The sequence below is a fragment of the Maniola jurtina genome, chromosome 12, assembly GCF_905333055.1.
Source record: "Maniola jurtina chromosome 12, ilManJurt1.1, whole genome shotgun sequence".
Classification (NCBI taxonomy): Eukaryota; Metazoa; Arthropoda; class Insecta; order Lepidoptera; family Nymphalidae; genus Maniola; species Maniola jurtina.
Genome location: NC_060040.1, coordinates 11,613,684 through 11,629,870, shown reverse-complemented (window position 1 = coordinate 11,629,870; position 16,187 = coordinate 11,613,684). Strand labels below are relative to the sequence as shown.

Below are 16,187 nucleotides of genomic sequence, written 5' to 3'. Positions count from 1 at the left end.
AACATTAGTTAATTAGTTTAAAAACAATTAGTTTTTTTTTGTTGTTTCTGTAATTTTATTGTTTGTTATTTCTGTTATTTTATTTATGTAAACATTTTTTTTAAATATGGTAATAATAAGGTAACAAATAAATGAGAGAGAAAATAAATAAAAAATAGTTTAATTAACTGTTTTTATTTATTCATGACTAGCGCTTTTCTACACGGCTGTAGATAAAAGCTGACGCCCACGACTTCGTCCGCGTGGATTTAGGTTTTTCGAAATCCCGTGGGAACTCTTTGGTTTTCCGGGGTAAAAAGTAGCCTATGTGCTAATCCAGGATATTACCTATCTCCATTCCAAATTTCAGCCAAATCCGTCCAGTGGTTTTTGTGTGAAGGAGTAACAAACACATACACACAAACTTTCGCTTTTATAATATTAGTGTGACTATGTCTTTATTACGTAAATTAGCGGTCCATCTAGGTAAAGGTTTAAGCCTCGTAGGTGTTAAGCTTAAGGTTTAAACAGCAGTCTACTCGTACGTGTTCAAACTTAACTAAAGTTGCAAATATTTTACTTTCTGACTTTTCCTTTGAAATGAACTTTAAAAAATAGCGAATGTACGTACCCCAAGTAAGTACTTGCGTACATTGGCGACTTTTTAAAGTTCCAACATATTAATGCCTAGCTTACTCACTAGAGATTTTTACGAAAGCGTACATATAAGTACTAACAAAAAAATAAAGTCCTCAGAGCAGAATACATATTATATGAAATTGGTAAAGCCAAAGCTGCTGTAGTGTAACGGGCATGTAAGGGAATTAACCGAGCAATGCCATTAATGTTTATGACTGTGGGTAAGCATATTCCGAGTACAGCGAAACATTTTGTTACATTTTTCGGTCCTTGTGAACTTTTTTTGACATTGTTAACCCTAAAACGCTAACTTTTTTAAAGCTTAGAATATCTTTGAGTAAATTTTTATATCGTAGTTATTATGTCCCGGCCACATTAACGGCCAGCAATGCGATTTTCAACGGCGTTTCCCGTTAAACGTAGATGTATCCACGATCAACGTACAACGGCATTCACAATGCCGTTTGGCGTTAGACGATTTTAACCCCAATTCGATTGGCATAAGAGGTTGACCGTTCAAGTGCGGCCACCACATTGATTATCGCGATCATTATGGCGTTGTGGGGCATTGACTTAAACCTTAATGTACCCGCAACATTACTGTTGGCAATAATAGAGAAGAGACATCAGACAAGCGATAAAACGTTTGATCCCTAAACATATAATATGTTAGTATATCTCATTCATTCTAGTGAATCCCATTTAGGAAGAAGAGAGACATGCACTCAAAAATATCTACCAAAGTCTATATATATACTTTAAAATTATTAGGCTAAGCAAGCCCATCGCATTTATTTACTTGAAAGGATTTTTTTTTATTCACTCAAAATGTATACTGAAAGGATTTTATTCAAAACTAGCTGACCCCCGCGACTTCGTCCGCGTGGATTTAGGTTTTTCGAAATCCCGTGGGAACTCTTTGATTTTCCGGGATAGCCTATGTGCTAATCCAGGATATTATCTATCTCCATTCTGAATTTCAGCCAAATCCGTCCAGTGGTTTTTGCGTGAAGGAGTAACAAACATACACACACACACACACACACATACATACAAACTTTCGCCTTTATAATATTAGTGTGATAGTGTGATTTCACAATACATAACCTGATTCTCGGAAAAAACCTCATATCGAAGCCTTGACAATAAAATAATAATTAATACTCGAAACTAAATACTGCTCAGGTAATTGTTTTCTCAAATGAAACAGTGAGATAACTTTTAATTGGTGTTATAGCTATGTCACCTGCAGAACTTTAAATAAACGGAAACTTTAAATTGAATTAACACTGCAAATGCAAATTAAAATATCGAATGATTTCGTTGTATAAAAATTTTATTCAGTTTTTTTATATCGTTTAATTTACCAAGCGACGTAGTTTTAACAGGACTCTCTCCGTCACTTACTCTATACAATCGTAGCCCCAATTTCATTTGAATATTAAACAACCAAAGTCCATGAAATTTTGCAAACATATTCTAGAAACAAATATCTGTGCCTGTGGTGTTTTAGATTTTTCTAAAAATGTGTAGTTTTAAAATTACAGGGGCTCAAAGATTTGTAGGTATGTGAATTTTTAAGAACGCGTAACTTTGAAACCGAATATTTTAACGGAAATCTGGAAAACCACAGGCATAGAAATTAGTTCCCGGAACATTTGTACAAAATTCCACACCAATATGCGTGTTCATAAACCATCCATACTTATGGTAAAAATTAGGAAGCGAGTTCACTCGACCGTATTAGGTATGTTTTTGTTTACACACCCTTACTGCTGGAGTTCATTCTGTATAATGAATGGCGGTTTCTATTGATAGTAGTTTGATTGATTAGATCCTTATTTATGTACGTGTATGTCAAAGAACCAACACTTTATTTGCTAATGAATATACTCATAATTTTGCCACTTCCGATGTGTTATTGCTAGTTAGAAAAAATACACAACTATGCTAAAAATAATATACCTATGTGATAATAAAAATAATGCATTATTTTATATTCCAGATGACTGTAAAATGTATCATTTTAAAGATACACGGCCTCAAAAATTTACGTACAAACTTTACGTAGGACTGAACTTATGAAACTTTTAAGTGTATCTGTTTGAGGACCGATTTCACCAACGTAAAATAAGTGTTATCTGAGTGTAAATTTTGAATTTTGGTAGGTTTTCAATACAAAAACTGTCCGTTCCCACGGGATTTTGAAAAACCTAAATCCACGCGGACGAAGTCGCTGGCATCAGCTTGTACGATAATATGTGGAAAGCTCTAAGGAGCGCGTTAGGGTTGGTGTCCTTTTACTGACTCTAGCAGCCTAAACCTAAGACCTAGAAAGTTAAAATTTTGCACAGAGGTTCCCTTAAAAGGCCGGATATTACGAAGCTCGCTGAAGTAATATTGCAATGCGACTAATCCACTCCAGCTTTACTTGTGCGGAATTTCTCAAAATCCTTACTTAGTGGGAGACTACGTTAAAGATACAGCGTATATGCAAAATCTCAAGTTATCACACTCAACCATTTATGATATTATTTAGGTATATTGAGATATTTACGTGTATATTGGGATTTCAGTCAGAAACTTTAGGGATAAACTAAATTAAATATGGTCTACGTGTGCCACTCAGGAATAATGTAGCCTTCTACTGTGAAATTTTATTTTCAAAATAGTTCAGTAGTTCCACAGATAACTTCCTGCAAATTTACAAACTTTACCTCTTTATAATACTTATAAGTACTTATAGGGACTTCGTCTGTGTTGGTGTTAGTTGGCGGGCGTGCTCTGCCTTTTTGAGAGTGTTTTTTTTTTGTTAAAACTGACTGGAAAACGCTCTAAGGGGGTGCCGTGCGTATGTCGGCGAGCGCCGGCACAGACGGGGTCCATACTTGTATAGTTTAACTAACTTGTTACAAATAACTATAAACTTGACATTGGCTAAGCCAGACGAGAGAGAAAAAAAAATTCCTGAATTCCTGAATTTTCTCTAATGTTTTCATGGTTCATATATTCGTAATATGTGAGTTTCTTTATATACAGCCACTCAGCTAGTTTCAAAGTGCCAGAATAGATTTGGATGTATGGGGTATTGTTAGAATCTTTAAATCATACCAAGTGACGCTGGCTATAAATTCTTTGAAAAAATAAATAATTATTGTGGCCAGGCAGCCATGTTTTTAATTTTTTAATAAGGCATGATTTACAGTTTCGGGTATCAATCCATTACAGTGATTTTATGACGAGTTTTTTGGTCTAAGCTGGGCGGACTGTAGAAAATGATTGAGGTTATTTGTTGGAGTTAGTTTATACTTTACTAATATTGTCTACAATTATTAAAACTTTGCAGTCGTTTTGTCTATGCGAAAATGGAAACTTCATCTTTACAGACTAAAGGTTGAAGAACTTCGTTGTGCGATAGATTACATATTTTAAATGCTATTAAATATTTGAAAGTTTTGATCAAAGAGTTGTAAATGAGCGAAGATTTCTACTTACATAATTGGAAACTAAAGATCCACCATCAACAGTATTGCATTTTAGTTTCAGTTTCAGCTTAGGTCGAACTATTTCTACGCCTAGCGAAATATTTTAGGTTCTTTGGAAGGATACTACGAGATTAACAGGAAATAATTATTATTGCTTACTAATATAACTCACACTATACGATATTATTAAAACTTTAGAACTGCAAATGTATGAAGCGGAAATGATTTGAAACTGTCTTTTCAATACATATAGTAATGAGATTTTTGAATTTCACACACATAAATTATTACATTTTGGAATTATTTGAGATTGAGATGTTAAGATTACATATTAGATTACTTATTAATAGGATATTTAATAGTTTTATCATATCATTTATCTCTCAACATGTCTCCTTTCCATCTCCGCTTTAATGATGACGTTTCTGTCTGGATCGACCAAAACGGAGATGGGTGGTGATGTATTTAACATACCAGTTTAGATCCAATCTAGGGGAAAATTGTGCGCGGAAAACGCTTACCCCAGTGCAATGTATTTAACCCCCGACCCAAAAAGAGGGGTGTTATAAGTTTGACGTGTGTATCTGTGTATCTGTCTGTGGCATAGCTCCTAAACTAATGAACCGATTTTAATTTAGTTTTTTTTTTGTTTGAATGGTGGTTTGATAGAGAGAGTTAAGCTATAATCCAAGAAAATCGGTTCAGCCGTTTGAAAGTTATCAGCTCTTTTCTAGTTACTGTAACCTTCACTTCTCGGGGGTGTTATAAATTTTTAATTTACACTTGTTATAATATTAATATGAGCATATTAATGTTATAAATGCGAAAGTGTGTTTGTCTGTTAGCATTTCACGGCCCATTCGTTTAACCGATTTTGACGAAAGGTACAGAGATAGCATGCATTTCGGGGAAGGACATAGGCTATCTACATTTTGTCTCGTAATATCGAAAAGTATTCAAAAACCTGAATCCAAACCGAGAAAGTTAAGTCATCATTGATTTGGTATAGAAATATATTGCTTCCCGGAGACGTGTCCGGGATTTTTAGAAAACTGAAATTTACGCAAATGGAGTTGCGAGAATAGTCGATATAAGAGATAAGTCAGTCAGTCAGTTTTTCCTTTTATTATTTTCGCGGAAAAATTATCGAAGAAAAAGTCGAAATTTTCGACATTTTCCGCTAGATTTATCCCTAGCATGAGACAAGAAAAAAAGATATCCTGACATCACGATTAAACGCCCCGAGGCTCGAATTATAATGTCGTAATTTTATGGTTACTGCCGCTATAACGTAATATGATAATAACCCCCTTTGGGGTTGCGGTCATACCGAGATTTTACCACCCTCGTGCTAAAAATTAAACTCAAATTATTCTAATAGAAATAAACTGATGTCCTTTTTAAATAATCTCAGTATATTTAACAGCTTTTAAGTAAAAAAATAACTAGATATGCAAGTTTATGTTTACTTAAATTGGAGCTGTGTTTTGTATTTTACATTATACTTTCGTACATTCAAAAGGGTTATGTAAAGTAGCTACCTAGTACCCAATATAATCAGATTTGTTCTCACCTATTTATTATTTTCTATGAGGACAAGAAATAGATCTAAGCGCAGAGTTTTTTATAAGTAATGAGTACCTACCTACTGTGAAAAAGCGATGTTAGCCTGAAGAAAAATATCGTGATGAAACCTCAATGCCTGAATGTTCTCCACAATATTCTCAAAGGTGTGTGAGGTCCGCCAATCTGCCTTTGACCAGAGTGGTAGACTATATTTGCCAAGCTCTTCTCTTGCTGAGAGGAGACCCATGCTGAGTAGTGAGTTGGTGATTGAAAGATGATGACGATTTACCGTTTGGTGCTTAAAAAATAGATATAAAATTTAAGATTGCGTCCCTAACAAGATAATAAGGCGCCGCGCCGTGATGAAAAAAATATTTTTAAATTATCCTCACAGAAATCTTGCTTGAAACAATTTTTGAGAAATACTTTTGAGTTATTCTTAAGGTCAAGAACAGTATTTGTTGAAAAAAACATAGCAAAAAATATAAAAAGGAACAAAATATAAACTTACGAAAGCCCTTTTGGAAAGTTCGAAGATTGAAAATGTTTAGTAGAAGTACAAAGTCCGTATTTTGTGCTAATCATTTGTATTAAAACATTAAAAATATAAGTGAACCATAGGTAATTTATAATTTATGCTATTAATTAAGAAATTAAATCCAAAAGTTTTTAATTCCGTGATTCGTAGTGCTTACCTTTCGCCGCAAAATTTAATAGGTAAGAGATATTAATTTGAATGAAATTGAAATGTAACAAGTGGGGTGACTGGAAAAGGTCTCATTATGAAATCATAAAATCAAAATCAAAAATGATTTATCCAAGAAAGCGTCACGGCACTTTTGAAGTTCAAAAGATCATCTAAATATTATATTAATTATTTTGAAGGATATAAGAATACATATTATGTAAAACTATAATAGTTATATCTAATGCTAAGTAATATTATGTGTTTTGATAAAATTAGATCTGTGTGATATTATTATATTATCTGTACTACTTATTCAGTTTAGGGCAGAAATTGAGAAGAAATATTTTATTTAGGTACTCCTTAGAATTACGTACTTTTTTCGTCGAATCAATTAATAATATATTATCTTGTTAATAATTCTGCTTATTTCATCAATTTAAATTAAAAATGTCTGCTTTCATGGCGCTTAACCCTAAGTTTGTATTAATAAAGTTACTTTAAAGTAAGCATTAGCTTTACACAATTATTGTACTTAGTATTTGCGCTCTAAGTGCGAAACTACAAAACTTTTTATGGTTTTCCAACGACAAGATGAACTTACTCAAGTTCGTTAAGTCTTATGGTCGCCATAAAGACGTCTCGATACTCATTAGAAAAAATGGCAACTTGATTTTTTCTTTATTCTTTAAGTTATTCATTGACAATCTCACCTGGTGGTAAGTGATGACGCAGTATAAGATGGAAGCGGGCTAACTTGTAAAGGGTATGGAAGTTTTTATTAAACCCATAACATACCCCTTATTGGTTTCTAAACGGCAACACTAAATCGCTTGACGGCACGGCTTTGCCTGTAGGGTAGTAACTAGCCACGGCCGGAGCCTCCCACCAGACCAGACCAGAGACAATTTAGAAACCATAAATTAGAAAATTGCCCCTGCCGGGAATCGAACCACTTGTAAGACCACAGCGCTCACCACTGCGCCAGGCGGGTCGTCGAATTCGTCGATTCTTATTAGAAGAAAAACTAATTGATTTAACTATAACTTATAAAAGTTTTGTCTACCTGCGCTTGGCCGTTTAAAAGTTCCGCACAACTGTACGAATAGTATTAAACACAGTATTTTATGCACTTTATTCACTTGCGTTATTTATTGTTTTAAGTACTAAGCTACTTTAAACTTTTGCACTGTTCGCGTCCGTCGGAAACTTTGTTTGAATGAAAATATATTTTAAAGTTTTATGCTTATACAATATATGTACAGTTTAATAATAAACATTCTGAAAGATTAAAAAGTTTTAAAAGTCACACGAACAAATTATGAAACAATGTTATGACGAAAAGTATTATTACTTAAACATTTATATGTGGTTTTACTTAATAATAAACAGTTTAATTCTCTTTTACACTCTGAAAGATTAAGAATGGTTTTTAAGTCAATATCTCGAACGAATTTCGAAAGAATATTTTAACGAGAAGTGATATAATATTTAAACATGTTATTTACTGAAAAAATTTATAAATTTACGCAATTAAATAAAGTTTAGGAATTTTAATAGTTTTGTAATACACAAAAGTTTTTGAAGTTGTTGATTTTATAAAAAGTTATTGAAAAAAATATTGCAAGAACAGTTTTTTATTGTGTCAATTTTTCCGTCAATGTTTCGATTTCCTTAAAAAAAAGTTTACTTACCTTGAGGCTGTTGATGTAGCTCCGGCGACCAGGCTTAGACACGGCAACAAGTGTTGTGCCGCCGCCCGCCCCACGCGAGGCTTATATACCGAAATTCCGCCCGCCCACCGCGTTCAAGTGCTAACACAGTTTGCATTGCAATCTACGAAACAAAATTAAAAGACGGACTAATTTTGTGTATAGGTACACTACATAATATCTTAAAGTTAATTGTCTAACATTTCGTTTATATGTAAGTAATTGTTTTACAAGTGTAAATTAAAAATTTATAACACCCCCGACAAGTAAAGGTTACAGTAACTAGAAAAGAGCTGATAACTTTCGAACGGCTAAACCGATTTTCTTGGATTATAGCTAAGAACACTCTCGATCAAGCCATCTTTCAAACAAAAAAAAACTAAATTAAAATCGGTTCATTAGTTTAGGAGCTACGATGCCACAGATACACACGTCAAACTTATAACACCCCTCTTTTTGGGTCGGGGGTTAAAAGTGAAGTCCTTTATAAAATACCCAAAGAAAATTGCGTTTCTACTTTCTTTACACCAAATGTTACACAATTTTACAAATCTCATGTTAACTTTTTGATTTCCTTGGATAAAAAGTGGCTCATGTCTCTTGCCAGGGGTATAACTACATAATTATATCTGTGAAAAAAATAATGCCGATTCATTGCTCCGTTGCGGTGTGATTGAAGAACAAACCAATAAACAAACACACGCATTTATAATAATTATTATGAATAGAAAGTAGGATCTGTAATTCAAAGGAAAACCGCTTTATTTTGCAACTCTTTATAATGTCACAATAAATAAAGGAGAAAATAAAGGTATCGGTTTCAATCCATTATACTCATATTTCTGAGTCGATACACAAATCAAAAGAAAATCGCTGCTATGTTTTACTGCAATCCTGTAAGCAAAGGCTTCTTTTAGTGTATAATCCTGTAAGTAGAGAATTCGAAATATGGTAATAGAAATGGTATAAGTATACTGGTATGATAAAAGCCTCTATAGCTTTTCGGAATTGTGTGCGTTTTAAACAATAAAATATATCACTTGCTTTAACGGTGAAGGAAATCATCGTGAGGTAGAGTAGGTAACATGCAAGCCTGATAGTTGCCAAAAATGTTCTCAGTAGTGGGCCTGTGATGGGTTGATCATGATGGTGATGATAACTGTATGCTGATTTGCGACACTACACTTCTGCACGGTGACAATTTCATGCTCCTTTACCACTTCTATACCTGTTCTCAATTCTGTGGCTAAAAGTGTTATGCAAACTCTATCCCTTTCATTGTAGCTATCGTGTAAATAGATCACAGATTTTTTTAACAATAATATCGAAATTTCTCAATCTAACTATGAAGAAAACCGCTGGGTCTGCGTATTTGAAAGACAATATTTCAAAAGTTCTGGATTGATTTTATTCAACTGTTTTTGAGCCCCGACCCAAAAAGAGGGGTGTTATAAGTTTGACGTGTGTATCTATGTATCTGTCTGTGGCATCGCAGCTCCTAAACGAATGAACCGATTTTAATTAAGTTTTTTTGTTTGAAAGGTGGCTTGATCGAGTGTTCTTAGCCATAATCGAAAAAAATCGATTCAGCCGTTCGAAAATTATCGGCTCTTTTCTAGTTTTCTTATAGAGGTTTTTGTGTCGGGGGTTTTTTAAATTTTGAGTTATCGCTAGTAAGTAAAGTGCTTCTTCGTTAAGGTTTCTTTATGCATACTTACTATATAGTGAGATACTTTTGAATTTTGTGATTATTATCATTATAATTTGAATAATTTTAAAAGACGGAAGAGCCATAGTCTCAGCCATAATCCCAGAGTCTGTAGTTGGACCAAGGGGAGGACGATAGCAATTGTAGCGGTTGTCAAACTTTAGTACCTACTAGGGTTGTAAAATTTATCGGACCAGAGGGTCTGACCCACGTCTCACCTCTTTCTCGTCTTGAACTATGATTCAAGATATTTCTTTTTCCAATATAAGGCACTAGTCCCACCGCCGACGATGAAGCAACTAACTAGCGACTATTTTTTCGCTGGAGAAATGCACAATTGATGGAACGCGATAAAAATATTCTATATGCTATAATAGTTGATTTTTAACCCCCGACCCAAAAAGAGGGGTGTTATAAGTTTGACGTGTGTATGTATCTGTGTATCTGTGTATCTGTCTGTGGCATCGTAGCGCCTAAACGAATAAACCGATTTTAATTTACTTTTTTTTGTTTGAAAGGTGGCTTGATCGAGAGTGTTCTTAGCTATAATCCAAAAAAATTGGTTCAGCCGTTTAAAAGTTATCAGCTATTTTCTAGTTTTCTTGTAGAAAAGAAGGTTAGATAACCCTTAGGTTCATAATATTCAAGTGTCAATTGACAAATGTCAAGCTGTCAAGATGGACGTTGCCTAGATATACATAATTATTTATTTGAAAATGATTTGTCGGGGGTGTTGAAAATTTTTAATTTACACTTGTATTATTACTGTATGCACACTGGCAGCGATAACTCTCGCACCAGTTTGTCGAAGTGACAAGACCTAAAACAAAAACTTGCTATGCGATTCTCTGTTGGCCATCAAAACACTCACGCATTTTGCGTAGGGATTAATTTTATGAATGTTTGGGCCGCCTATTCGAGCGACCGGCGGCGCGAGTAATTCCCCGTCGCTACACTCGCATACTCGCTCATAGCCTACTACACATCATTTTCATCTATCATCTATCTTTCTATCTACACATTTGCTTCTCGTTGCTCGCCGACTTGTTTCTAGTTTTCAGCTCAAATCGCGTATCGCTAATCGTAGGTGGTCTGACAAGTGCCTAAGTTTAGGACCTTGGGTGACAGTTGAAATAAATATCCAGCGACGTGAAACAGGATCGTAACGCTCTTATTTGGGGCGATAAATGGAGAACTGGCCAAGGGCGAGCTGGACTCGCACACGAAGGGTTCCGTAGGTAACATCGTATAAGAAGTGGCACTTTTTTTGCGTGACTTAATCACAAATTTACGATTTTCGGATGTTTTCCTAGACTTGTGCTATGATACATTATTACCTGCCAATTTTCATGATTCTAGGTCAACGGGAAAAGCCCTATAGGTTTTGATTAACGGGTCACACGACAGACAGACAGATAACTAAGAGATCCTATAGTGGTTCCTTTTTTTTCAGTAGATACTGTACCCTAATAGGTACCTATCACTGCTATCAAACTAGGTTATGCTATGTACCCAGTGTAATATTATACATCAAGGCTAGTCGCTTAAGGAAGACAAGCCTATAAAATCTGAGTAAGGGTGGAGGGTCGAGATATATTAATCAAATATAACCGGCCATTAAAAGATGTTTTCCAACCCATACCTCAATCTAGGTAAGTAGATAACTCAATCAGTTGAGCTAGTGAAAATGAGAGGATTGCTTTCCAGCATCGTACAAAAACGCTAAATTACTGCTTTGCCCTAAGTCGTCATATTATAAGGCACGATCGAGGCTTCCCACGATATCAGATATTATAGGCGGGCGCTGATCCAGCTCTCAAAAAACCCGGCCAAGTGCGAGTCAGACTCGCACACTGAGGGTTCCGTACTCGGGTATTTTTTCCAACATTTTGCACCATTAATCAAAAACTGTTATATATAAAAATAAATAAAAATATGTTTTAATACGTACAGACAGCCCTTTCATATGATACCCCTTATAGTATAGTTATCTTATTTTGAAAATTTAAAGACATTTTAATTTTTTAAATGATGTAACCACAAATTCGCGGTTTTCAGATTTATTCCTGTACTTGTGCTATAAGACCTACCTACCTACCAAATTTCATGATTCTAGGTCAACGGGAAGTACCCTATAGGTTTCTTGACAGGCACGACGGACAGACAGACAGACAGACAACAAAGTGATCCTATATGGGTTCCGTTTTTCCATTTGACAGACAGACAGAAAACAAAGTGATCCTATAAGGGTTCGGAATCATCATGCCCACGAGGGTGGATCGCGCTTGAACCTAGGTCAAATCAAGAGTCAATAACTCCCAAAATGGTCCAGCCGAGAATCGAACCCGGAACCTATTTACTACATATTTTTTATGACGCCAACGCTAAGCGATCAAATCCAATCCACTCCATTCATCCAGGAAACTCTTAAAAGTGCTTGTGAAATTCCTGTTAAAAACTTATCGCACGCCCATACTACACAAAGACAAGATAACAAAAGTGTTACACTAATTTAAATGTCCTGTAAAATACTATGCAAATATGCTACGAGTAGGTATCATGCGGAAACACTGAGCTTTATAATATACCTAGGGCCTTTTCACAATACCTGCGATACGATGTCGCACCATGTATAAGAGCCCCTCTAGTTTTTTTTGTTATTCAGATACAAGTTAGTCGTTGACTGCAGTCTCACCTGCTAGTAAGTGGTGATGCAGTAAGTGCTAGTAAGTGAACCTAGCCTGAGAGGTTAGGTTACCCCTTGGTTTATACACGGCATCGTATCGGAACGCTAAATCGCTTAGCGGCACGGCTTTGCCGTTAGGGTGGTAACTAGCTACGGCCAAAGCCTCCCACCAGACCAGACCAGAGATTCAGAAATTATAAATTTCCAAATCCCTGCCGCGAATTGAACCCGGGTCCTCCTACTAATAAGACCACTGCCCCAGGAAGGTCGTCGAATAATTTTATTAAATATTCAATTTTGGGTCACATTTACATCAAATATCAAAATATCAGAATTGTAACTCGTTCTTCTAGAGACCCGAGACATGCAGACAGACAGACAACAAACAGCGTGACATTAACAGGGCTTCGTTTTTACCCTTTGGTTACGGAATCCTAAAACTAGGTAGACATTACAAAACTATTCTTTTTCGTACGATATCATGGAAGAGACTACCACTTCCTACTATTTAAGTACTAAGTAAGTAAGTATTGAGAAAAGTTAAGAAAAATTTAAATTCTTTTTGAAGAGCTACTCAAGGAAATACGTGACCAGGATTGTGAAAATTTTCTTTCAACTTTACCCACTAATGGTCTTTAAGGGGTTAATTGTCGTCTGATTACAAATTGCACCTAAGGGCAGTTGCGTGCACTTCATAGATGCGAACAGGCACTGCTTACCCTAACGTTTGGAAAATAATATGTTAATATTTTTTATTTTTATTCATTTTTGTACTAAAAATAAGATACGTAATTAAACGAAAATAATTAATTAATAAAAGCTGTGATAGCCCAGTGGTTAAGACATCCTAATCGGTGGTCGGGGGTTCGATCCAAGGCACGCACCTCTAACTTTTCAGAGTTATGTGCGTTTTGAGTAATTAAATGTCACTTGCTATAACGGGGAAGGAAAACATCGTGAGGAAACCTGTATTCCTAGGAGTTCTCCATAATGTTCTCAAAGGTGTATGAATTCTGCCAATCCGCATTTCGCCAGAGCGGCCAAGTGCGGATTTCTATGTGCAGATGGGTATGGCCAAAACTCAGCTCATTATGAGAGGAGTGCCGTGCTCCGTAGTGAGCTGGCGATGGGTTGATCATGCTCATGAGTCAAGTTACGGACTGACTTTGCCGATGGAGGAGGACGAGAAATACCTTATATGCATGCCTAAATGCAACCTGTGCCCAAACACTTTTTTTTAGGTTCAGTACGTGATGCTAAGTTGTTACTAAAGATTTTGACGTTCACATGTGTTAGGTAAAAATAAATTACCCATCGAATAAATAATCTGTACCCACCATTGATTTTGATAGAGCCACCCCTATTAGTTTTGTTTATTCTAGGGTACCCACGAATAAAAGATTACCTCCGATATTGATATTGTTATGAAAATGTTCAGGTCGAAATGGAGATGGGCAGGGCATGTCTGTAGAACTGATGACCGATGGACTCGTTTGCTACTGGAATGGAGTATCGGAAGGTGAAACGTTGGCAGACAACAATCCCGTTGGTCAAGCGTGCGAAAAAAAGTTGGAGGAGGCTCACCCAACACTGAGAAGAATGGCGTGCACGTCAGGAGGCCTATTGTCCAACAATGGATTAATAAGGGCTAACAAAGTAGAAGAAGAAGACCCACGAATAAAACATTAGTCTGCGTCAGTCACTACTAGTAGGCAGTGGCGTGCAGATCATAGAAGCATAAAAGCGCTGCTTAGTCTAATATTGAACTAGCGCAATAATTTTTTTTTTAATATAACTAGTGGCGTGTAGATCATAGAAGCATAAAATCACTGTTTACCCTAGGTAGGTGAAATAGCACAATGCTCATTTTTCAATATTACAGGTGGCGTGCAGGCTATAGAGACATAAAAGAGGAACTATTGCCTACCCTGACTTAGGATTCTATGCACGCCACTGCCAGTAGGTATCCACCGCCTAAATACGTCATGCATATTAGTAATAAAGTAAATTTAATAACAGTTTTCTCATAAAAAGCGTCATATCAAACATTATCCAAAGACTTTCATTCGAGACACAATGGTGTTGGCGCGGCAAAGGCAAACAATAGGAAATATGATTGGCGCAAGATGTAGCAGATACGTGGGCGCCCATCGGGTGTCGGGTGTCTGTGGCCATTTAGGTCACATGTCCTTTGACGTATTCGGTAATCAGGAAGGAAACCGACTATCTATGACCTTGCCTATTTCAGATTCAGGGTCACATTATTCTAACTTTCTGATCATTGGGTAATATTAATCTTCCCAGTAGCCTAGTGGATAGAACGTCCGCCTTCTAATCAGAGGTCGGGGGTTCGATCCCGGGCAAGCGCCACTAACTTTTCAGTTATGTGCGTTTTAAGCAATTAATTATCATTTGTTTTCTGCATGCCTGAGAGTTCTCCATGTACAATCCCATCTCCATGTACAATCATGTCAAAAGTGTGTGAAGTCTGCCCATCCGAATTGGGCCAGCGCGAGCGTGGCAGACTATGGCCTAAACCTTTCTCATTCTGAGAGGAGACCAATACTCAGTAGTGGGCCGGCAAAGGGTTGGTCATGAATGATGATGAATGAATCTTCTCAGTTATGTTAAGTAAACTCGATCGAATTTTTGGATTTCAAAGTCGGAGTTTTGAATCTGTTTTAATTACTTAAGGCAAGTTCGTCGAAGGTATCTTCCTACGAGTATCTGGGTTGTACGCAACATGAAAATTGAGTATAATACATTTTGCGAAAACACTAAATATTTAAAAAAAACTGACTAAACTACCACCTCGATTACCACGATACCACTTGACCGATTTTATTTATCACATTCGGACGTGAGACTCGCCGAAAGTGCAAGAGATGCCCGTGTCACAAGAGGTACCTATTTTACCAAAAAATCAAATATTACTCGGTCAAACTAAGTTTGCACCTCGCGTTGATTACGTCACACTGACGTTTCGGTATGGTACGCGACCCATACCACAATTTTTACGTTGTAATTACTAACGCGAAAGGCGACCGCGGGGAGGTGAGCGGGGAAGTGGGAGAGGCGCTGCATTCCAGCGAGGTGCAAACTTAGCTTGACCGAGATAAAAGTTACATTCCGTAAATAACTGCAATGATGTCCTCGCATTCACCTACAAAAATGTCTAGGCGCCACTATTTGTCACGTATCGAACTAATCATAATTTCTTCTCGTCAGGTTCTTTGCTAATACTGAAGTGTTTGATATTATTATACTATCGATGAAATTGGATCGTGAAATGAAGTACATAGACAGACACAGCTGTGACATATTTTTTGGTTCTAACCTGATTTCAAAAAAATGTAAAATGCAGTTTCGCGGACCTAGCTGCGTAGAATCGCATGGAACTTAACACTTTTTTGCTCTTTTGGAATTTGGTATAGAGATAGCTTATATCCTTGAGACGGACGTAGGATACTTTTATTCCGGAAAATCAAAAGTTCCCACGCTTGAGAAATTAATTTTTAACTTTCAATTTACATTCACCTACGACAAAACGGAGAGGGTAATAATGCGTTTGGCGTGTAGTTGAGCCTGCATTTGTTTCTGTTTCTAGGATTCGAAGGGTCCAAAGGGTACCAATGAAGCCTCCACTATTCGTCCGTCCGTCTGTCTGTCAGCGGACTGTATCTCGTGAACCGTAATAGGTAGAGAGTTGAAATTTTCACAGAATATG

The 16,187-nt window shown here is 36.3% G+C and overlaps 1 protein-coding gene across 3 annotated transcripts in view; it reads right to left on the bottom strand.

The window, feature by feature from the left end:
• Positions 1-8,087, bottom strand: part of LOC123870031 (diuretic hormone class 2) — a 59,293-nt gene extending 51,206 nt beyond the window's left edge. For all 3 annotated transcript variants that reach the window (XM_045913190.1, XM_045913191.1, XM_045913192.1), the window contains exon 1: positions 8,049-8,087. The gene's annotated coding sequence lies outside the window, so the exon portion shown is untranslated. The remainder of the gene's footprint in view (positions 1-8,048) is intronic.
• Positions 8,088-16,187: the final 8,100 nt, after the last annotated feature.